At 34.8% G+C, this 21,632-nt stretch overlaps 1 pseudogene; it reads left to right on the plus strand.

Moving 5' to 3' along the window:
• Window positions 1-343: 343 nt before the first annotated feature.
• LOC100792989 (DEAD-box ATP-dependent RNA helicase 18-like) lies at window positions 344-21,238 on the plus strand (annotated as a pseudogene).
• Window positions 21,239-21,632: the final 394 nt, after the last annotated feature.

Consider the following 21,632-nt stretch of genomic DNA (forward strand, 5'->3'; position numbering starts at 1 on the left):
GCAGAAAACTCTCAGAAAAAGAAATTGTTCATAAGTATATCTTAGGAGCAACAGCACTTGGAATATGTAGGTGAGAGTATGATGCATATCCCTTTCTCATAGTTTAAGAATTTACAATGGGCATCACAGCCTTCAGTGTTTTTGCATGATCCAGGAGTAAAAGGACAGGTCGGTTGGCTGCTCACAGCTGCATTAATTTTATGGATAGTAGAAAATCGAAATTATGAATAATATATAATAAGGAAAATTAAAAAATTATAAGAAAAAACATTGCAGAAATAAATCTCTATAGCTGTTTTGAAATTTATTTGTGTACATACCATGTGAAAATAGAACGATAATCATGGCTGCAAGAATAACTTTCGGCAAAATGATTGAGACAAGTGAACGAGCCATTCTAATTCTTGTGTATGATACCTTCTGCCACCTGGGATCTTGTTTGTTGTGTCTGGTTTTATACTTTCCATCCTCTATATATAAGTAAAATAGGCCCAAGTATTAAATGTAGAATTCAATTGTAATATCGGTTTAAAATACACCCGCTACTTATAATCATTATAACCGTCCTAATAATTATTCTTAAAATTTATTGAGCAAATTAGGCGCAACAGCACAAGTAACGTTTATTTGGGTCTCATATCCGGGTTTGATAGAGTAGGCTTTGAACCTGGCGACACAATTAGGGGTTTTTTTTTTTATCAAGTTAGTATTGTTTTTTTTTGAATGTTTGAAAGGGTTCTTGCTTACTTATTAACTTTTAACGTGGAACTATTTCTATTTAAAGACATTATATCACATATTGATTTGCCTTTGTCAAACTCGATTATGTAAATTTCTAGAGGTCCGTAAACTCGACTCGTAGAATATATTAATATTCTTATATATAAAATTGTAACTAAATATTTCAACCCAAAAATAAATTAAAATAATAAACTTTAGCAATAACTCAATAAACTAATATAGTTCACACCCAATTAAACATAAATTCATATAATATAAAATATAAATTCTTAAAATAAAAATATTTAAAAAACATAAAAATAGATCAATTGTTCATCAATCCTCTAATTAAATCATCTCCAATATCACCACCACCACCACCATCATCTTCATTTCCATCATCTTGAAGCTCTTCTTTGGTTGAGAAGTGATATTTAACATTGTCATTCAAAACCAAGTTGTCAATATCAAATGCATTCAAAGTTGGATCACTTAAACTTTCTCTAACCAAGTTAATATTGCTTCTACTATCACTTTCACCTAGATGTTGCTCAACTTGGACATTGTCTTCATAAAAAATATGATCTCCCTCTTATGTTATCCACTCATCATCATTCCATATTTTCAAATGGAAGATCAAGTAACAATTTTTCTTATTTGTTTACTTTTCAGCTTCATGTTTTACATCACATAAACTAAGTCATCTTCTTTTAATGCAAGCGGTTTCTCCTCTTTGTATGATCCTATAAATAACATAAAACCGAAGTTCATGACTTAACTCCGAGTTTGGTCCGATTCTACTGAGTTTACTATCGATTCTACTCGATTTGCGATTCTACTCACAATTTTTAACTCGTGAAGGCATGTGGAATCATAAACTTGTACGTTTTTACAAGTTAAATCATGATTTTAATAACCATGGCCTTAATTATATATATATATATATATATATATATATATATATATATATATTAAATTGTTTTTAAATTTCATATTTCATGAGCCATATTTGTTTTAAAGATATTAATCGCATCTCGTCACTACTAAAAAAATATTTTTTACGATACACATTCTAAGACAGTTATGAGAAATCGTCTTAGAATGTGACGCAGTGACAATTTTGTAATTAGATGAAATGAAAACCATGACGATTTTACGTAAAGTCATTGTGATTTTTGCTCCCTCTAATTACAAAATTTCCACCGCGTCACCTTTTAAATTCGTAGCTCACCCGTGCCTGCCCTCTTCTCCATAAACCCTACATCCCACCACATCTTCTTCGATTTCCATCCCCTGTCTCTTTCTCCTTCGCTTCTTCTTCCTCTGCACCCTCCTTCTCCTTGGCCTCCTCTTCCTCTCCCGCACCTGCATCCAGCACGCATCCATGGATTCAGAGTTCCCCAAAAAAGCGTTAATGAGCACGTGTTTTTCTCTAAGCCCTATCACACTCTGGCTTCAAGTTCTGCACCCCCGTCAAAGTTGCCACCATTCCTCTGCTCTACAGCTTTAAGGATGTCACCGTCGACGCTGCCACCGGTTTTGGCAAAACCCTAGCTTTTGTCATTCCTCTTGTCGAGATTCTATGCCGCTCCTCTTCTCATCCCAAGCCTCACCAGGTTCTTGTGTACTCTTATTATTTCTTTGAACAATGCAAGCATTGTGCTATTCGAATTTATAGAATATGCGCATCCCTGAATACTTGTGTCATTGATTTCGAGAGAGAGAAATTATTTTTAAGGAAAATGTTCAATAGGGTACTGGATTTGGTTGATGTTGTTGCATCTTGCTTCAAGATCCTTGGTCTTCTATTCTAAGCATACATTAGTAGAGGGACACAGATTAATGACTTGATGCTGTAAAGTTATGTGATCCAGTTGAAGTTGGAAAAATATTCCAAATAGAGTATTTGATTTGACTTTTTTTTATTTACTATTTTAGCCAGTTGACATTATTTTGATTATTCTTTCATATTTTTATTTTGGATGAGGCTGATAGACTCTTAGGTATGGGATTCTAGAAGCATATAACTTCTATTATTACTCTCTTGCCTAAGCTTCAGAGAACTAGTCTGTTCTCTACTACTCAAATTGAGGCTATTGAAGAGCTTGCTAAGGCAGGATTGAGGAATCCTGTGAGGGTTGAAGTTTGAGCAGAAAAAAATAAAAAAATGGTTCGGCATTATCAAAACATCCAGAATCTTCCAAAACACCTTCAAGACTTCACATTGTAAGTCTTACATGTCGGAAGCGCACGTTACGTTCACGTTGCACGCTCTTTTTATATTTTATTATTTTGGAAAATTTAGTTATTTCTGAATCCGGTCCATTTTCCATCCACATTCAACCCATATCTTTGCAAATATATTTGCAACCACCTTCAGTAACAAATCACGTACCCATCCTTTATCTCACGTACTGATAATTTCCTATCTCACGTTCTGATAACAAGTTGAGCCCTGTGATGGACAGACTCTATAAATAGGATGAGGTGCTCTCAGTTTTGTATCACCAAACCCACTTCTCTATTCAGAAAAAAATACACCATCTATTCAGAGTGACTAAGGGCCTGGAAGAACAAAACTGTCTTTCAGGTTCGTGTGTGCGCCGCTTCGCGTTCAATTTGCAATGGCTGGAGGTACGCTCGTAATATTTTAATTTCCGCTGTTTGATTTGAATATGCCATTTAAATTGATTTGCATATTTAGATCAGTATATGTAAATTTTACATTTGGTATCAGAGCCAGGTTGTACCTCTGTCTTGCTTATTGGGTCGTTCCTATGCGGAGTTTATTTTCTGAGTATATGTGTGTTATGTTTTAAGGCTCATTAATTCAAAATAACATCAAAATTAGGAATGATATAAGTTTTATAATTTTTCTATGATTTAAAACGTATTTTTTGGGTGTCTAAAATGTATATAATGGTGTGGGTTTTTCGAAATCGAGGTAATAATCATTTTTTTTATGACCCCCCGCTGGAGGTTGAAGACGAAGATGTGTGTGTTTTGTTTACTGTCTTGGAATTGTTAATGTACATTTTAAACTAACAATATTAAACAAAGCATGACTTGATCTAGTGGTAGATGTGGTTTATATTACCTCTCTATTGTGGATTCAAATCTTAGTGGAAGCTTTTTCTTCCTTGTTTTCATTTTTAATTAATTAAAATGAACGTATAAATGAAATGAAAACACCTTAGGTTGGTCTTGAACCCTTGCCCTACAGCATGAAAGGACTCCTTTTGCCGCTAAGCTATTGCAATTTAATTGTTTACTAGGTGCAGTTCACGTATATTTGTAACTTCTGAAGGATAAATCATTTATGCACAAACTATTTAAAATTGTGTGTCTCTAAGTTATGCTGAACATGCAATATTATGTTAAATACTGGTATGCATTGGATTTGATCCTTTAGAGTTTATTACATGTTGAATGAATATACATGCAATGTTATTTTGAATTGGTATACATGTAATTTTTATGATTCAATATTGAGCACATTTGCATTATTAAGTATGTTTATGCAAGGATTATTTTTGAATGTTAAGTGATTAATATAATTTTATTAAATTAGAGAATAGCCACAACATCTTTAATTGAGTAAAATTATATGCTAAATTTATAATCACATTAGAAATATTAATTGTGATTAATCATATGTAATGTGATGAAATCTACCCACTGGAATTTTGTTATATTTGTATGATTAATTAGGATAAAATATTAAATTATATTTCTTAATTTACCCACATGAATTAAGGAAAAGAACATGATTTAATAGTTTTATCATAAAGTTGCATGATGAATCTAATTGAGTAGGACTTTAGCCCAAAGGCAAGTTTTGTGTCACTAGATTCATATATTGAGACATGATTTGCATTGACAAAACATGGCATTTGTTTAGTCTCAAATTTTCTTAATGAGCATGTGTGTTTGTTTGCAGTTTCACAATCTATGAATATTTCTTGTGACCTTCCCATTTTAAAAGGTGATAATTATAAGGTTTGGAAGGAAAGAGTTCTCCTTCATTTGGGCTGGATGGATATTGACTATGCTATAAGGAAGGATGAGCCACCGGCTATTACTGAAACTAGTGAACCTGATGCTGTTGCTCTTTATGAAAAGTGGGAGAGATCTAATCGTCTCTCTGTTATGTTCATAAAAACCAACATATCCGCTAGTATTCGGGGTTCAGTTGACCAACATGATAAGGTCGGAGATTTGTTGAAAGCCATTAATGAACAGTTTATGACCTCTGAGAAGTTGCTTGCTAACACACTCATTATGCAATTCTCTTCCATTAAGCTTACTGGAATGAGGGGTGTGCGTGAACATATCATGCGCTTAAGGGACATAGTGACTCAGTTGAAAACCCTAGAAGTTACCATGTCTGAATCCTTCCTGGTACATTTCATTTTGCGCACCCTACCTCAACAGTATACACCCTTCAAAATCTCCTACAACACACATAAGGATAAATGGCCTATTAATGAATTGATGACCATGTGTGTTCAAGAAGAGGAGAGATTGATAATGGAAGAGGGTGAGAAGGTAAATTTGACTACTTCTACTTCTGGAAAGGATAGGAAGAAGTCTGTAGGCACCAATAAAGGAAGGATTCCGACTCAACCAACAATTAAAAAGGAGTCAAAGTGTTTCTTCTGTAAAAAGAAAGGACACATGAAGAAGGGATGCCCCAAATTTAAAAGTTGGTTTGAGAATAAAGGTACACCATTTACTTTCGTTTGTTATGAATCTAATATGATTAATGTGAATCATAATACATGGTGGATTGACTCTGGTTCTACAATCCATGTTTCTAATACCTTGCAGGGTATGGAAAGCCTAAGGAAGCCAATGGGAAGTGAGCAGTGCATCTACTTAGGGAGTAGGATGAGCTCGCATGTAGAGGCCATTGGAACGTGCGTCTTAGTTTTAAGTAGTGGCTTTAAATTACATTTGGAGAAAGTTTTTTATGTTCCTAGTTTCTGTAAAAACTTAATTTCTATTTCTAAACTTGCACCTTTGGGATTTTATTTTAATTTTACAAACTTTGGTTTTAATTTACTAAATAAATCTGAAATTATTGGTTGTGGTCAATTGGTTGATGGTCTTTATTCGATTGAATTGAAAAATGACGCTACTTCTATGTACGTTTCTGTTGGGTTAAAACGATGTATTATGAATGAAGAATCCTCTATGTTGTGGCACCGGATATTAGGACATATCTCTATTGAGAGAATCAAGCGATTAGTAAATGAAGGAGTACTTAGTACTTTGGATTTCACTGATTTTGAGACTTGTGTAGATTGCATTAAGGGTAAGCAAACTAACAAGTCTAAAAAGGGTGCAAAGAGGAGTTCTAATTTATTAGAAATCATACATATAGACATATGTTGTCCAGACATGGATGCAAATAGTCCGAAATACTTCATAACCTTTATAGATGATTATTCACGATATATGTATCTCTACTTACTTCATTCTAAGAATGAAGCTTTAGATGCCTTTAAAGTTTGTAAGGCTGAAATTGAGAAACAATGTGGAAAACAAATTAAGATCGTGAGATCAGATAGAGGTGGGGAGTACTATGGTAGATACACAGAGGATGGACAAGCACCAGGTTCATTTGCAAAATTTCTTCAAGAACATGGGATTGTTGCCCAATACACTATGCCTGGTTCTTCGGATCAGAATGGTGTGGCAGAACGAAGAAATCGAACCTTATTAGACATGGTGAGAAGCATGAGGAGTAATGTAAAGCTTCCTCAATTTTTATGGATTGATGCTCTTAAGACGACTGTGTATATATTAAACCGAGTTCCAACCAAGGCTGTCTCAAAGATACCTTTTGAGTTATTCAAGGGTTGGAAACCAATTTGCGACATATACGCGTTTGGGGATGCCCGTCTGAAGTAAGAATTTATAATCCACAAGAGAAGAAACTAGACCCTAAGACTATTACTGGGTATTTCATTGGATATGCTGAAAGGTCTAAAGGGTATAGGTTCTATTGTCCATCCCACAACACTAGGATTGTGGAATCAAGGAATGCAAAGTTTCTTGAAAATGACTTGATCAATGGGAGTGATCAATTTCAAAACATTTCTTCTTTAAGGGATCACTATGAAGCTGAACCTTCTAGGACAAGTAATAGGTTGGTAGTCATTCCCACCCCTCAAGTTAAAATGGGTGTTAGACAACTAGTGATTGAAGTTCCACAAGCTGTTGAAAGTGATCATGTAGATCAAGTTGTTTGTGAGGAACAACATGATGATATTGAACAAACTGGTGAAGAATCAGTTGAACAAGTTCCTCAGCAAGATGACTAAACAACATTAGAAGATCTACTAGAGTAAAAAAGACAGCAATTCCTAGTGATTATGTAGTGTACCTATAAGAATCAGACTACAACATTGGAGTCGAAAATGATCCTGTGACGTTTTCACAAGCCATGAGTTCTAAGGAATCAAATTTGTGGTATAATGCTATGAGGGGTGAGATGGATTCTATGGCATCTAACCAAGTTTGGGATCTCGTTGAGTTGCCTGTTGGTGTAAAAGCCATAAGATGTAGATGGGTCTTCAAAACAAAGAAAGACTCAGAAGGCAACATTGAGAGACATAAGGCAAAACTTGTTGCTAAAGGATTCACTCAAAGAGAAGGAATCGATTACAGAGAGACCTTTTCCCCTATATCTAAGAAAGACTCTCTTCGAGTAATTTTGGCATTAGTAGCTCATTTTGATCTTGAATTGTATCAAATGGATGTGAAAGCGGCATTCCTGAATGGCGATCTTGAAGAAGAGGTTTACATGAAACAACCTGAGGGATTTTTATCTAGTGTTGGTGAGCACTTAGTCTGCAAGCTTAATAAGTCCATCTATGGATTGAAACAAGCCTCCCGCCAATGGTATTTAAAGTTTCATGAGGTCATTTCTTCATTTAGCTTTGAAGAAAATGTCATGGATCACTGTATATACCAGAAGGTCAGTGGGAGTAAGATTTGTTTCCATGTATTATACGTAGATGATATTCTGCTTGCGACTAATGATAAGGGTATGCTATATGAGGTGAAACAATTTCTCTCAAAGAACTTTGATATGAAGGATATGGGAGAGGCATCTTATGTCATAGGCATAAAGATCCATTGAGAAAGATCTCGAGGCATTTTAGGCTTGTCTCAAGAAACCTATATCAACAAAGTTTTAGAGAGATTTAATATGAAAGATTGTTCACCAAGTGTAGCTCCCATTGTGAAGGGTGACAAACTTGCTTTGAGTCAATGCCCCAAAAATGATTTTGAGCGGGAACACATGAAAAATATTCCATATGCTTTAGCAGTTGGAAGCCTTATGTATGCTTAGGTTTGCACTAGACCTGATATTGCATTCGCTGTTGGAGTCTTGGGAAGATATCAAAGTAATCCAGGTATTGACCACTGGAAAGCTGCAAAGAAAGAGATGAGATATCTTCAAGGAACAAGGGATTACATGCTCATGTACAGACAAACTGATTGTCTGAAAGTGATTGGCTACTCCGACTCAGACTTTGCTGGTTGCATTGATTCACGAAGATCAACATCTGGTTATATTTTTATGTTAGCCGGTGGAGCAGTATCTTGGAGAAGTGCCAAGCAAACCTTAACTGCTACTTCCACTATGGAGGCTGAGTTCGTTTCTTGTTTTGAGGCTACCTCGCATGGTGTATGGTTGAAGAGTTTCATATCTGGCCTTAGAGTTGATGACTCTATTTCTAGGCCATTAAAGTTGTATTGTGACAACTTTGCTGTGGTGTTTATGGATAAAAACAACAAAAGTGGAAGTCAAAGTAAGCACATCGACATCAAGTACTTAGCCATAAGAGAACGTGTTAAAGAAAAGAAAGTGGTCATTGAACATGTCAACACTGAGTTGATGATTGTTGATCCTTTAACTAAAGGCATGCCACCAAAGAATTTTAAGGATCATGTAGTACGAATGGGACTTGGTTCCATGATGTGATTTCATTGTACGTACATTTATTATTTTCAATGAAACTCTTATTCAGGATATTTTCTCATATGGTTTTGTGCACATATTTATTTATTTTGAGAAAAATCATTCGGTTTAGATATAGAATAAACATATGGTTTATTCATTAAGTTGAGAGCTAGTGTTGAGAGACTTGATATATTGTGGTACGTGGAAGATACTACTCATCATCAGAGGACCTATCGCCATGACTCATATATTATGTTTCTTGTTATGGTTGATGTTGGGTTAAATGGACCAAGTGGGAGAATGTTGGAAGCGCACGTTACGTTCATGTTGCACGTTTTTTTTATATTTTATTATTTTGGAAAATTTAGTTATTTCTGAATCTGGTCCATTTTCCATCCACATTCAACCCATATCTTTGCAAATATATTTGCAACCACCTTCAGTAACAAATCACGTACCCATCCTTTATCTCACGTACTGATAAATTCCTATCTCACATTCTGATAACAAGTTGAGCTCTGCGATGGACAGACTCTATAAATAGGATGGGGTGCTCTCAGTTTTGTATCACCAAACCCACTTCTCTATTCAGAAAAAAATACACCATCTATTCAGAGTGAGTAAGGGTCTGGAAGAACAAAACTGTCTTTCAGGTTCGTGCGTGCGCCGCTTCGCATTCAATTTGCAATGGCTGGAGGTACGCTCGTAATATTTTAATTTCCGTTGTTTGATCTGAATATGCCATTTAAATTGATTTGCATGTTTAGATCAGTATATGTAAATTTTACATTACATTCTTACTAGAATCCATTTAGTAAGTTTCATGTACTACTAATAGATGCATAATATAGTTTATGTTTATCCTTTGCTAATATTGATCTCCTTATCCTTTTGAGTTTGCAGTATTTGGAATGCGAGGCATATAAGAAGGCATCATAGCTAGTACATATCCTTATTAATATTTAAGAATCTCTTAAAAAAAATTATAATGTGAGATACACGTTGATAATTAATGATGTGATTTGTGCTGTAGAAGAGTATTTTATCATACCCAAAGCATCATTTTGACTTTAATGCAAATATTTCATGACTTGTGCTAGCGTTGATTATAGGGGAGTTGTCCTAGTTCCTTGTCTTTCTGTTTTGAAAGGCTTCTCCTTGATTCCCCTGCATGGAAAGATGAAGCAGGTATAGTTTTGGTCCATTTGGATGTCAGCATTTTTCAATATCGAAGCATAATATTCTATAAATAGGCATTGTTTTTATTATTTCTAGTTATTTTGTCAGTGTCTTACCGTTTACATACTAGATTATTTATTTATTTTGCCATATAGTTTGCCAGGGAGAAAGCACTAGCTTCATTTACATCCCTTTCAAATGGAATTCTTCTATGTACCAATGTTGCAGCACGTGGACTGAACATAAGGGTGTAGATTGTATAGTGCAGGTAGCTCTATGGCTTGTAGATGATATTGTAATGCTTTTCATATTTCATTCAAGATTCTTTAGAAGTGTTGATTTTATTGTAATGTAATCTATACAAATGTGTAGGAGGAATCTTATGTAGAATTCCTGCGTATAAGAAGAGTTCTTCTTCAAGAGAGACTATGTGCTGATGATGCATTTGATGTTGTTCCTCAGGTTTGCTCTAGGCCTTTTATAATCTTAGTTTTTTCTTTTGTCATAATATTTGTATTAATACAATAGAAAGATCCTTTGCGTGCTGGTTAATGGTTAGTAATACTCATTAGATATATGAACTAATTAATCCTTTTTTCTAACTTCTAATAGAGTAAACTAAATAACCAGTGGAAATAAATTCCCTGATACAACATGACGATGACCTGATTGCCACCAAGGCTGATGCTGATTTTGTTCATTGACTCTTTTAGAAGTTGTTTTTTTCTTCTTTATGATTGCTTGTTTGAGTAAACATGCTTACCAGTCCTATATTTATCAAACTGCAAATTGTAAATGAAAATATAACATATTTCAATATTTCAATAACAACACTATTGATCAAACTTGCTTCAGATTCATTCTGCAGCAAAAAAAAGATCACGATGTCATGGAAAAGGGAATTAAGGCCTTTGTCTCTTACTGTTGTATTATAAGCCTAAGGATTATACTGCTAATTAATAAATTGGCGAATTAAACACCTACTACGTAAATATAAAATTATTTACATGCACTTACAATGTAACTTTATTAATTGGTAACATATCCCGGAACTATAAATACCAATTTTTTGGAATTACTTTAAGAAAGTAGGATGTAGATTAAAGCTAAGTTGTAAATAGATTAGAGTTAGAATGTAAATAAAATAAAACCTCTTATTTATTTATTTTTTTCTCATTCTTTTTATCGTATTATATCACTTATACACACACACACACACACACACACACACACACACACACACACACATATATATATATATATATATATATATATATATTAAAAAATATAAATATTATAAGTAATATTATCATGTAATAAAAAAGTAAAGAAAAATAATAAGTATGAAATTGATATTAGAAAAAATTGAATGTCCAAATATCATAGCCATATATAGTAGAAAAGCAAGATGCACTCTTCTCTGGGCATGCAACGATAATTCACTTTCTGGCACATATTGCCACATAACATGCCAAATTCCGTTTTTGCCTTTTTGTAAGCCTCATACGGATTATAGGATATTTTTTAATTTTTTTCCTCAAAAATATGTGATTTTCACATTATTAGCATAACGCTCTAACCAACTGAGCTAATAGACCAATTATGTTATAAAATAATTAATGTCGCTATATATAACATGAAAATTTATAATGCATATTTAATGCACATGCAAATTTACATAATAAATTTTGTGATAATTAATTTTTTTACATATATATATATATATATATATATATATATATATATATATATATATATTGTAAATAAAAGTCATAGGTTTAATAAAAATTTACATATGTAAAAAAATACTATTTGTTTAATTATCAATTGTTGTAATAAATATCTAAATACATCATTCAATTAAATATCATATTTGTTTAATTTTCAATCACTATAATAGACATCCAAATACATCATTCAGTTAAATATCAATTTTTTTAACTATTAATTATTGCAATAAACATCTAAATACAACATTTAGTTAAATATCAAATTTTGTAAATAAATTAAATGTATAAAAAAATATAATTTTTTAAAAAATTCAAAACATACGGATTGACAATCTGTATGGTTCATATGGATTGTCAATCCATATGTTTTGAATTTTTTAATATGCATCTCTTCTTCTCCGGCGGTGAAAAACCACCAAATTTCACCATATATTCGTAAACAATGCACGTACACCACCAACAACAACAAACACTCGTAAAACAATGTTAACGGAAGCAAGTTACACTAAGGGAGTGTGATTTTATGAAAAAAAGGCAATACAAAAATGAAAAAGCTAATATGCTATTTATAACCGAAAATACCCATAAAGACATTTTCAATATTTTGGAAAACTGCTAGGTGTACCAGCAAAAATGCTGGGTTCCCCAAGCAATTCCCTAAAGAAAAGAGATGAAAATGTTGGACCAACTTAACATGCTTTGTCAACATCACAGTTGAGTGGCCCAACATTGAGAGTTAATAAGGGCACCACAGATGCCTAGGCCGCAATAAAAGTTTGAGCAGCTGAATATATTGGCGTGCAACTTCCATGCAGCTGAATATAGTGGCACAAGATACATCATCAAGAAGATCTCTAGTGATTTAGGAAGGGAATTCCAAGTTGAAACAACAAGAGGTTTGGCCAATGAATTTAAGAAAAATGTTTTTACAAGAGATTTACTCTCTAGTAATCGATTACCAGAGGATGTAATCGATTACCAGTGGCCAAAACACTTCCTAAAATGTTTTTAAAATAGTTTTGAATATTCTTGAAGGTATGTAATCGATTACATGAGGATTGTAATCGATTACCAGTAGCTGAAAATGTTTACAACAGTCACTAGAAATTTGAATTCAAAATTTATAATGTGTAATCGATTACACATGGATGGTAATCGATTACCATCAATTATTGAACGTTTTGATTCAAATTTCAAAGTCTATAATCGATTACACAAATCTTGTAATCGATTACCAGAGGAGAATTTTAGAAAATAATTTCCAAGAGTCACATCTGGTCAAATGATTTTTTTAATGGCCATCAAAGGTCTATTTATATGTGACTTGGAACACGAAATTGCTTAGAGTTTTTCAGAACAAAAAGGTCTTATCCTCTCAAAAAGCAAAATTATCTCATCCTCTTAAAAATTCCTTGGCCAATACACTTGCAATTCAATAAGGAATTATTTTGAGTGCTCCATTGTTCAATCTATCTCTTTCAAGGGAGATTTCTTCTTCTCTTCATCTTATTTCTAAAAAGGGATTGAGAGACCGAGGTTCTCTTGTTGTAAAACAATCTGAACACAAAGGAAGGGTTGTCCTTGTGTGGTTCAGAACTTGTAAAGGGCTTTTGCAAGATAGTGGAACTCTCAAGCAGGTTGCTTGGGGACTGGATGTAGGCACAAGGGTGTGGCCGAACCAGTATAAATCTGAGTTTGCATTTTCTCTTCCCTTAAACTCCTTTATTTATTATTGTTTATTGCTTCTATTTAGTAAGTTTAATTTGCATAATTACTTAGGAATTCATTTTGAAAGGAATCTTGGGTTTTGGGTTAAAATCAAAATAGAATTTTTAATTAGGAAAAAGTTTGTGATATCTTAATTTCCCCCCCCCCCCTTCTTAAGATATCTGAGGATACTTGTCTAACATTCCATACCCAGGTGACACAAAATAAGCACCATATATAAATTCATCCTGAAAACTCCTCCATTTCCAATTGTTCCACTTTTCACTACTTTCCCTCTTGGTAATTTGTCATCAACAAATGAACCACTCTTAGTATCTATAATATCATATTTAGGTTAGTAATGTTTATGAATAATGTTGCTTTCATTTTACAGTGAAACATCCTTGTTATCAAACTAATTATTCTCACTCTTGCATGTGGAAAGAACTTGAAATTGGTAAATTGGCCACGTGATTTGGCTTATTACAACTTCCTTCAATGTCAGAGGTAAAATACCACTCACTTTCCACTTATGGATTTCAATCTGTTGAAGATATCAATTTAGGGGACATTAAGTACAGGTAAAAACAATTTCATAGCATAACTTTTCTAGTTCTTGGGTAAAAGCATTGTCAAGAACCATTTCTCCCCAAAGCTTAAGCTGTTAGGTGAAAACTTATGAATGATATAAATAATTGAATATAATGTCTAACATGCGATATGAGCCTTTTGGGCTTTGAGCAAAGGCTGGGCCACCTTACCTTGTGCTAAAATTTATCTTTTTTTATTTTGAATAATGGAGATATAATGTGTCAAATTCTCTGTCCTGAACACTTGGTCAAGAGTCTCTAATACCATGTCAGCAACCTTCGCTATTGAAAAGTCAAGTTGTTAGTTAAAACTCATGAATGGCTTGAGCTGAATTAATTATATATGATATTTATTATATTTTTAAAAATTATAATTAAACCTAATTGTATAATTATAGTTTAATATAATTAAATTATAATTCAAATTGAGACTGAGCTATAGTTTGAAAATTAAAATGCAGTTAGAGCTTGAGCTTTGATTTTCTTCAAATTATAGAATGGTGGAAATTAATTTCATGTCTTGTAAGATTTACCAAAAAGTCATGTCTGCTAGTCTCACGTTACTTGTGTTGTGATTATTACATCTTTAATTGAGTTTCCTGAATCTTTTTAAACTGTCCAAAGTTTATTGGTGCATTGTAGTATTTGGTGGGTATGGCTTCTTTGAATTATTTTATACTTTGTAGTTTGCACTGCATAACCTTTTTCAATATCCCTTTCTCTTCACTAAACAATTATTGGAGGCTACTTGTTTATGTACATTTGTGTGTGGCCTATGGACTTGTAGCTAGTGACAAGATTAAATTAAGATGAGGAGGAACAAACTTCAGGTAATTTTCATTTTCTCAGTTTCTAGAAGGCAATGCTTGGATACTAAAATATTTTAGCAGGGAAGGTGTAATAGCAGTTGAACAAACCCCCTTCCCTTAGTTAAAGTTGTTGGCTTGCTTAAGTTTTATACGCTTATGGTTCTGAAATCTCTAAATTATTATTTTTGATTGTTGGCCTAATTGGTAGTCATTTATGTATATGGAGGCGGAATGGGAAAAGAAGCATATTTCCTTCACTGGAAGCCAAATTTGTATAAGGTTCATCCATGCAGTATACAAAATCAGTGCTATTTTTTCCCCTTCCTACCTCTCTTTCATAACTTAGTTAGAATCTTGTTTTCTCTGTGTGGAGTGAAGGCATGAAGTCATTTAGGAATCTATATAGTTGAATAATATTTGGTGCATTGCTTAAGTGAAGAAGCACTCAGAAGCATATCTATTTATAATAATCCGGAATCAGTTTGAATTACATTTAAGAGCAATAATTAGAAAATACATTTTATTAAATTAATTTTTTTTATATTTTAAAAAAATATATTTTAAGACAGATCTTAGAAAAATTGTCTTAGAAAGATGATTTTCCCAAAAACTGTCTTAGAATTCTCAAATTTTTTAACTTTTTTATTTTAAAAAAATAGACATTCTAAGACGATTATCTGAAAAATTGTCTAAGAAACTCTACTTTCTAAAACGGTTGTCTTAGAATTCTCATCAATTTTTAATTTTTTTAAAAAATGATTCTAATATAGTTCTTTCTAAAATCATCTTAGAAAGTGTACTTTCTAATCTAAGATGACTCATTTTTGAAAGAACCGTTTTAGAATTCTCAATTATATTTTTCTATTTTTATTTAAAAAAATTCATTCTAAGACGATTTTTAGCTTAAAACTGTTTTAGAGAGATGTCTTTTTAAGACGGTTGTATGCTAAAATTCTTCTAAGAAATGTGCATTTTTCAAAGACGATGTTTTTTAACCGTCGTGAAAAGTCTTGACTTTTCATGACATTTAAAGACGGTTCAAAACCGAACCATCTTTGAATGTAACTTATAACCGTCATGGTATAACATTTTTCCAGTAGTGCGTTTCTAGTTATGTGTTTATTACATTGTCTTTTTAGTTATCACTTAAATAATATATGTCAGTTTTACTATGTATATGTATTTGTATACATACCAAGTGCTAATAAACATAACGCAAAAATAAATTTAAGTAAAATCATTGACATTAGTGTGCCACTCGTTAGAGTATAACTATACAAATCCCTAGTTGAATTTGGTTAGCAAGAACATGTCAAACATTCTTAGATTAGATATGCAAAGTCCTGTCTTATTAAGACTAACCAATTGTCTATAGGTGACCCAAAAAAAAATAAAATCCATCAAGCATTTTTTTGCATGGTTTCTATTTGTACTTGAGAGGCCTCCCCAAACAATAGTAAGTTGTACACAAAGAAGAGATGCATGGGAGATTGGGTGGACCATTCCTAGATAGAATAATCGGCTTCCAATCTTTTTAGATAATTGATAAATGGATAAGATGTGACAACCTCTCCATGCAAAAAACAAAGAGATATGACGATAATGCACTATTAAAAAAAAGATCTTTTTACGACATCAGTCCTCCTAAACCGTTGTGGTATAATACGTGGTGGCACGTTCGTAATTATGAAGTTTGAAAACGAATACAATCATGTAAAAAACTCATCTTCAAATTATGGTACGACAATTTCCACGATGTTGCTTTCATCGACACCATCGTGGTTTGCGCGACATATAGTCACATGACGTGTTTCATTGACTGAGTGAGCCTCGCGACCTCAGTCAGTACACTCACGCCTTATGCGCTTCCCTCACTCAGGTCACCCTCTTCGTCACTCACCCTTACGCGCTGGCCCACCTCATCATCAAACGTATTTGGCCGTCGTTCAAATACCATCGTCATCATCCATGGTGAGTACCTCAATTCCCCTGTATGACTGTTTCAGTTAGTATAATGATGCAAGCTTGGTCAGCGTTTCATGGAACCACTGTAATAGGATTGAATCAATGTTGGGGGGTGGTGATAGATGCACAAGAACTTAGGTTCAATTGTCGTTTCTTCCACTATGAGATTGAATGTCTGATTTGAGTGGATGCAAGTCTTGTTCTTCATCCCACTAATAATCTCAAGTAGCAGCACACGAAAGCACCGTGTACCTCTGTTTTGCCTGAGACAATTGTTAGTCGATGAATACGACTAGCTTTTGTGTATAAAACATGTGTAAATTGAATCAAACTTCCCCAATTTATGGTTGTTTTGTAGGATTATAAATACTTTTTGTTAAGTATAGGTAATAGACACTTAATACTTCTATTTGTGTATTTAATAATCAACTTCTCTCATTTTCAGGTGAATTAGGCGATTTGGCAAAGTTCTGTTTTTCACCTCCTCGCTAAGCCAATCTGCTGGCTTAGCGAACGTCCGCTAAGCGCAACACTTAGTGGCTAAGCAGCACGAGGAAGGATCTGGAAGAAGATGAGTTGTACAGGTTCACTAAGCACACCGCTTCATCTCATCAAGCACCACGCTTCAGCCCATCCGCTGAGCGAGAAAAGAGCGCTAAGCAAAAATTCACTAATGTGCGCTAAGCGGATCATAATCTCGCTAAGCACATGAGCACGGACAAAGCCACTTATTTAAGCCTGAAATAAGATTTTGTGAAAGGAGTTTGGGCTGGGATTCAGAGCTTTGCATGACTAGAGATTCTAGAGAGAGAAAGGTCCAAGTTCCAGAGAGTTTAGAGAGACTTTGCTGTGTGAAGATCTGCAGAGACTAGAGCTTGAAGCAGGAGCCGTTCTGAGAGCTTGAGATGAGTTTGTGAGTGATTGTGAGATCCTAGAGGTGAAGGAGACATCCTCACCACTTGTATTTTTGCAATCTTTCATCTTGTTCTTCTCTTTGTTGTAAAGAAGGCTTCCTAGTTATGGAAAGCTAAATCCTCTGTTGGATCTTCCCTGCAGGTACCTGATGTAAATATATTTCTATCTATTTAATGATGTTTTTTGTGTTCTCTGTGCTATCTGCTTTTCACTCCAATATGCCTTTACCTTGATCACTTAGATGCATGCTTTGTTAGGGTCATTCAACAGTGGAAACTGGTTTGATTCTAAAGTCCTTGATAGTATAGGGCTAAGTTGTCGTACTATCACGAGGAATTGGGGTGCGATAATTTAGTTGTGTATGTGTGTCTTAATGCGGTCTTGGTTGAGCTTAGTCCAATAAGAGGAATCTGCGGACGATGCGTGATCAGGATTAGGCTAAACCATCATGATGAATCGGGGTTTAGTATCTCAGGAGACACCATAGGAACACATAAGCATTGTTAGATAGAGAATATCTTTTTAGCATCAGGCACCTATTCGGAAGACCAACGTGTTTTCTACTTGTTTTCACACATCATTTCTCTTGCGTGATTTTCCTTTTTGCACAGATAATTTACACACCTGTTCATATTCACACTTATCTTTACACACCAGACACCTATTTGCTGAAATAGCTTACCAAATAACACAAGTTCCCTGAGAGTTCAATACTCGGTTCTTACCATTTTATACTACTTGCGTGATCCGGTGTACTTGCCGGAAGTGATCAAGTTTTTGGCGCCGTTGCCCGGGCCAGAACTTCTTTTTATTTAGGAAGTTAGTTCATTTTTAGGTGTCTATTCTTTATTTGCTATTCTTTGATTGTTTTTGTTAATATTTGTTCTTAATTCCTATTTCTCTTCTCTTATTGAACTGGATAACCGTTGTTCTGTTAGTATTGTATATGCATAGATCTCCCACAGGCAATATAGTTCCTCTGGACTTAGAAATTGAAGCTACATTGCGAAGGAATAGGGCCGAGAGGAGAAGGAAACTTATGCAAGACAGAACAGTTGCATCCATTCTTGAGGAAGAGACTCATTTCTCTGACTTACTATCACCTGATTCACCATCATCAAGGGAATCCGCCACTCAATTACCTAAAGTCATTACCATGGAAAAAGAGCATGACCAGAGGATTACCCTTGAGGATTACTCAAGTAGTTCAGTACCACAATTTTTCACCAACATTGCACGTCCTGAAGTGCAAGCTAACAACATCAATTACCCACATTCCTTAATTCATTTAATACATGGTAACTTATTTCAAGGATTACCTAATGAAGACCCTATGCACGCTTGGCAATGTTCATTGAAATATGCAACACTGTTAAGATTGCCGGTGTACCAGACGAAGCTATTAGGCTCAGCCTTTTCTCATTCTCATTGGCAGGAGAGGTCAAGAGGTGGCTCAACTCATTCAAGGGTAAGAGTCTGAAAACCTGGGAAGAAGTCATTGAAAAGTTCCTAAAGAAATACTTCCCAGAGTCTAAGATTGTTGAAGGGAAAGCTGCAATATCTTCGTTTCATCAATTCCCTGATGAATATTTGAGCGAAGCTTTGGAGAGGTTTAGAGGCTTGTTGAGAAGAACTCCCACTCATGGGTTTTTTGAGCCAATCCAATTGAATATGTTCATAGATGGGCTGAGACAGGTCAATGTATTTCCACCAATATCTTCGTTGTACCATCTGTGGTGAGACTCATGAAACAGGCCAATGTATTTCCACCGAAGAAAACACTTAAGAAATTCATTTTATAGGGAATCAACAACGACAAGGGTATACTCAAGGAGGATTTTCAGGCTTTCAGCAGAGTCCCTATAATCAACAAGGACAGTGGAGGACACACCCTGGTAACCAGTTCAACAAAGACCAGAATGGACCTTCGAATAGGCCAATCAAACAAGGGCCCAACATTTTCCAGAGGACGACAAAGCTGGAAGAGACTTTGACTCAGTTTATGCAGGTAAAAATGTCAAATCATAAAAGCACTGAGTCAGTACTGAAAAACCTTGAGGTCCAGGTGGGACAACTAGCCAAGCAGATAGTTGACAAGTCATCCAACAGTTTTGTGGCAAATACGGAACAAAATCCCAAGGAGAAATGCAAAGCTGTGATGACAAGGAGTAAGAGATTTGTGGAAGTTGAGGATGAAGAAAGTGTGGTGTACAATGAGAAAGTGGCTGAAAAGAAAAGTACTGAAGTTAAGAAAAATGATGGGAGAGGTGAAGGGAATCAGGAAAAAGAGAAACAAATAATGGTCCAAAAAAAAGAAATGGAGGACCAAGAAAAAGAAAAAGTATAGAAAAAGAAATAGAATGAAAAAAATGCAAAAGACGAAAAAAATAAGGTTGCAAAGAAGGGTAGAAGTGAAAAAGCTGTGGACGAAGGTGTGGAATTACCATATCCTGTGGTACCTTCCAAGAAGGAGAAAGATCATCATCATGCGAGATTTTTAGATATTTCCAGGAAACTGGAAATAACCATGCCCTTCGGAGAAGCTTTGCAGCAGATGCCACTCTACTCTAAATTCTTGAAGGATATGTTAACAAGGAAGAATAAATATATTCATCAGGAAAACATCATAGTGGAAGGAAACTGTAATGCTGTAATCCAAAAGATCCTTCCACCCAAGCATAAAGATCCTGGGAGTGTAACTATTCCTTGTTCAATTGGAGAAGTCAATGTGGGAAAAGCTCTTATTGACATGGGAGCCAGTATCAATTTGATGCCACTCTCCATGTGCAGAAGATTGGGAGAGTTGGAAATAATGCCCACTCGAATGACTTTACAATTAGCTGACCGCTCCATTACCAGGCCATATGGAGTAATTGAAGATGTGTTGGTCAGAGTGAAACATTTTATCTTCCCGACAAACTTGTGGTAATGGATATCTCTAAACATACTAACATCCTTGTAATATTGGGAAGGCCATTCATGTTGACCGCAAGCTGCATAGTTGATATGGGGAAAAGAAAGCTGGAGCTAGGTTTTGAAGATCAAAAAATTGATTTTGATTTGTTTGTTGAAGACAAGCCTGCTCCAGAACACAATGTATACTTACAGGCAATGGAAGGAGGTCAAGAGGTTTTGAAGGTAAGAACCAAAACATAAGATCACCCAGTGAGGTAAAAACGTCAAACTAATGACATTAAAGAAGCGCTTCTTGGGAGGCAACCCAGTTTTAATTTCTGTAATTTTTGTTTTTCATGCATTAGATCATTGGGAACTTGTTGCATAATCTGTACATAGGAGTATATCAGCCTATCTTTGAATGTTAAACATAAGGGTTTCAATTTCTTGGAAAATGGATTAAAAAATAACTTTTTAGAAAACTTTTTATAAAAAAACAGTCCTTTCGCTAAGCGCATAATTATTCATGCACTAAGCCATGAGTCTCAAGCGCTTAGCGCCTAACCGCTTCATCTTAGGCTAATTCATTCCGCTAAGCTAGCCAAGGCCAAGCTGAGCCTAATCCAATTCGATCTAAATTCCGCTAAGCGACAGCTTATCCTTGGCTAAGCACGACTCAGTGTTGCCAAGCACAATTCCTTACAGCTAGAACTGAAGTTCATGGAGCTGAACGTCAATCATGGTGGCTAAGCTGACCTTCTTGCGGCCAAACCTCATTTTGATTGAGGTAAGGGCCATTCCTAGCCACTAAGCTCATATGTTTGCGGTAGTATGCGCGCTGAGCGATTTTAATATCTGCTCAATGCCCACTCCCCTATACTCAAGATGCATGATTTTAGCTAAGTGGGCCTAGACCCCAGCTTAACGAGAGTTACAGGTTTTCTGATCTGCAGATCTCGCTAAGCGGTACAATCCACGCGCTAAGCCAAACCCCTTCTAAAAATAATAATAATAATAATAATTTTTTTTTAGTTTTGAATTTGTCTAAGCGCGGGAAACCGCTGAGTGGGAGAATCTAAGAAACCAAACATCTCGCTCGCTCGCTTAGTGAACCATGTCACTAAGCGAGAAAGTCGAAACTGGC

Source organism: Glycine max, chromosome 10, assembly GCF_000004515.6.
Source record: "Glycine max cultivar Williams 82 chromosome 10, Glycine_max_v4.0, whole genome shotgun sequence".
Taxonomy (NCBI): Eukaryota; Viridiplantae; Streptophyta; class Magnoliopsida; order Fabales; family Fabaceae; genus Glycine; species Glycine max.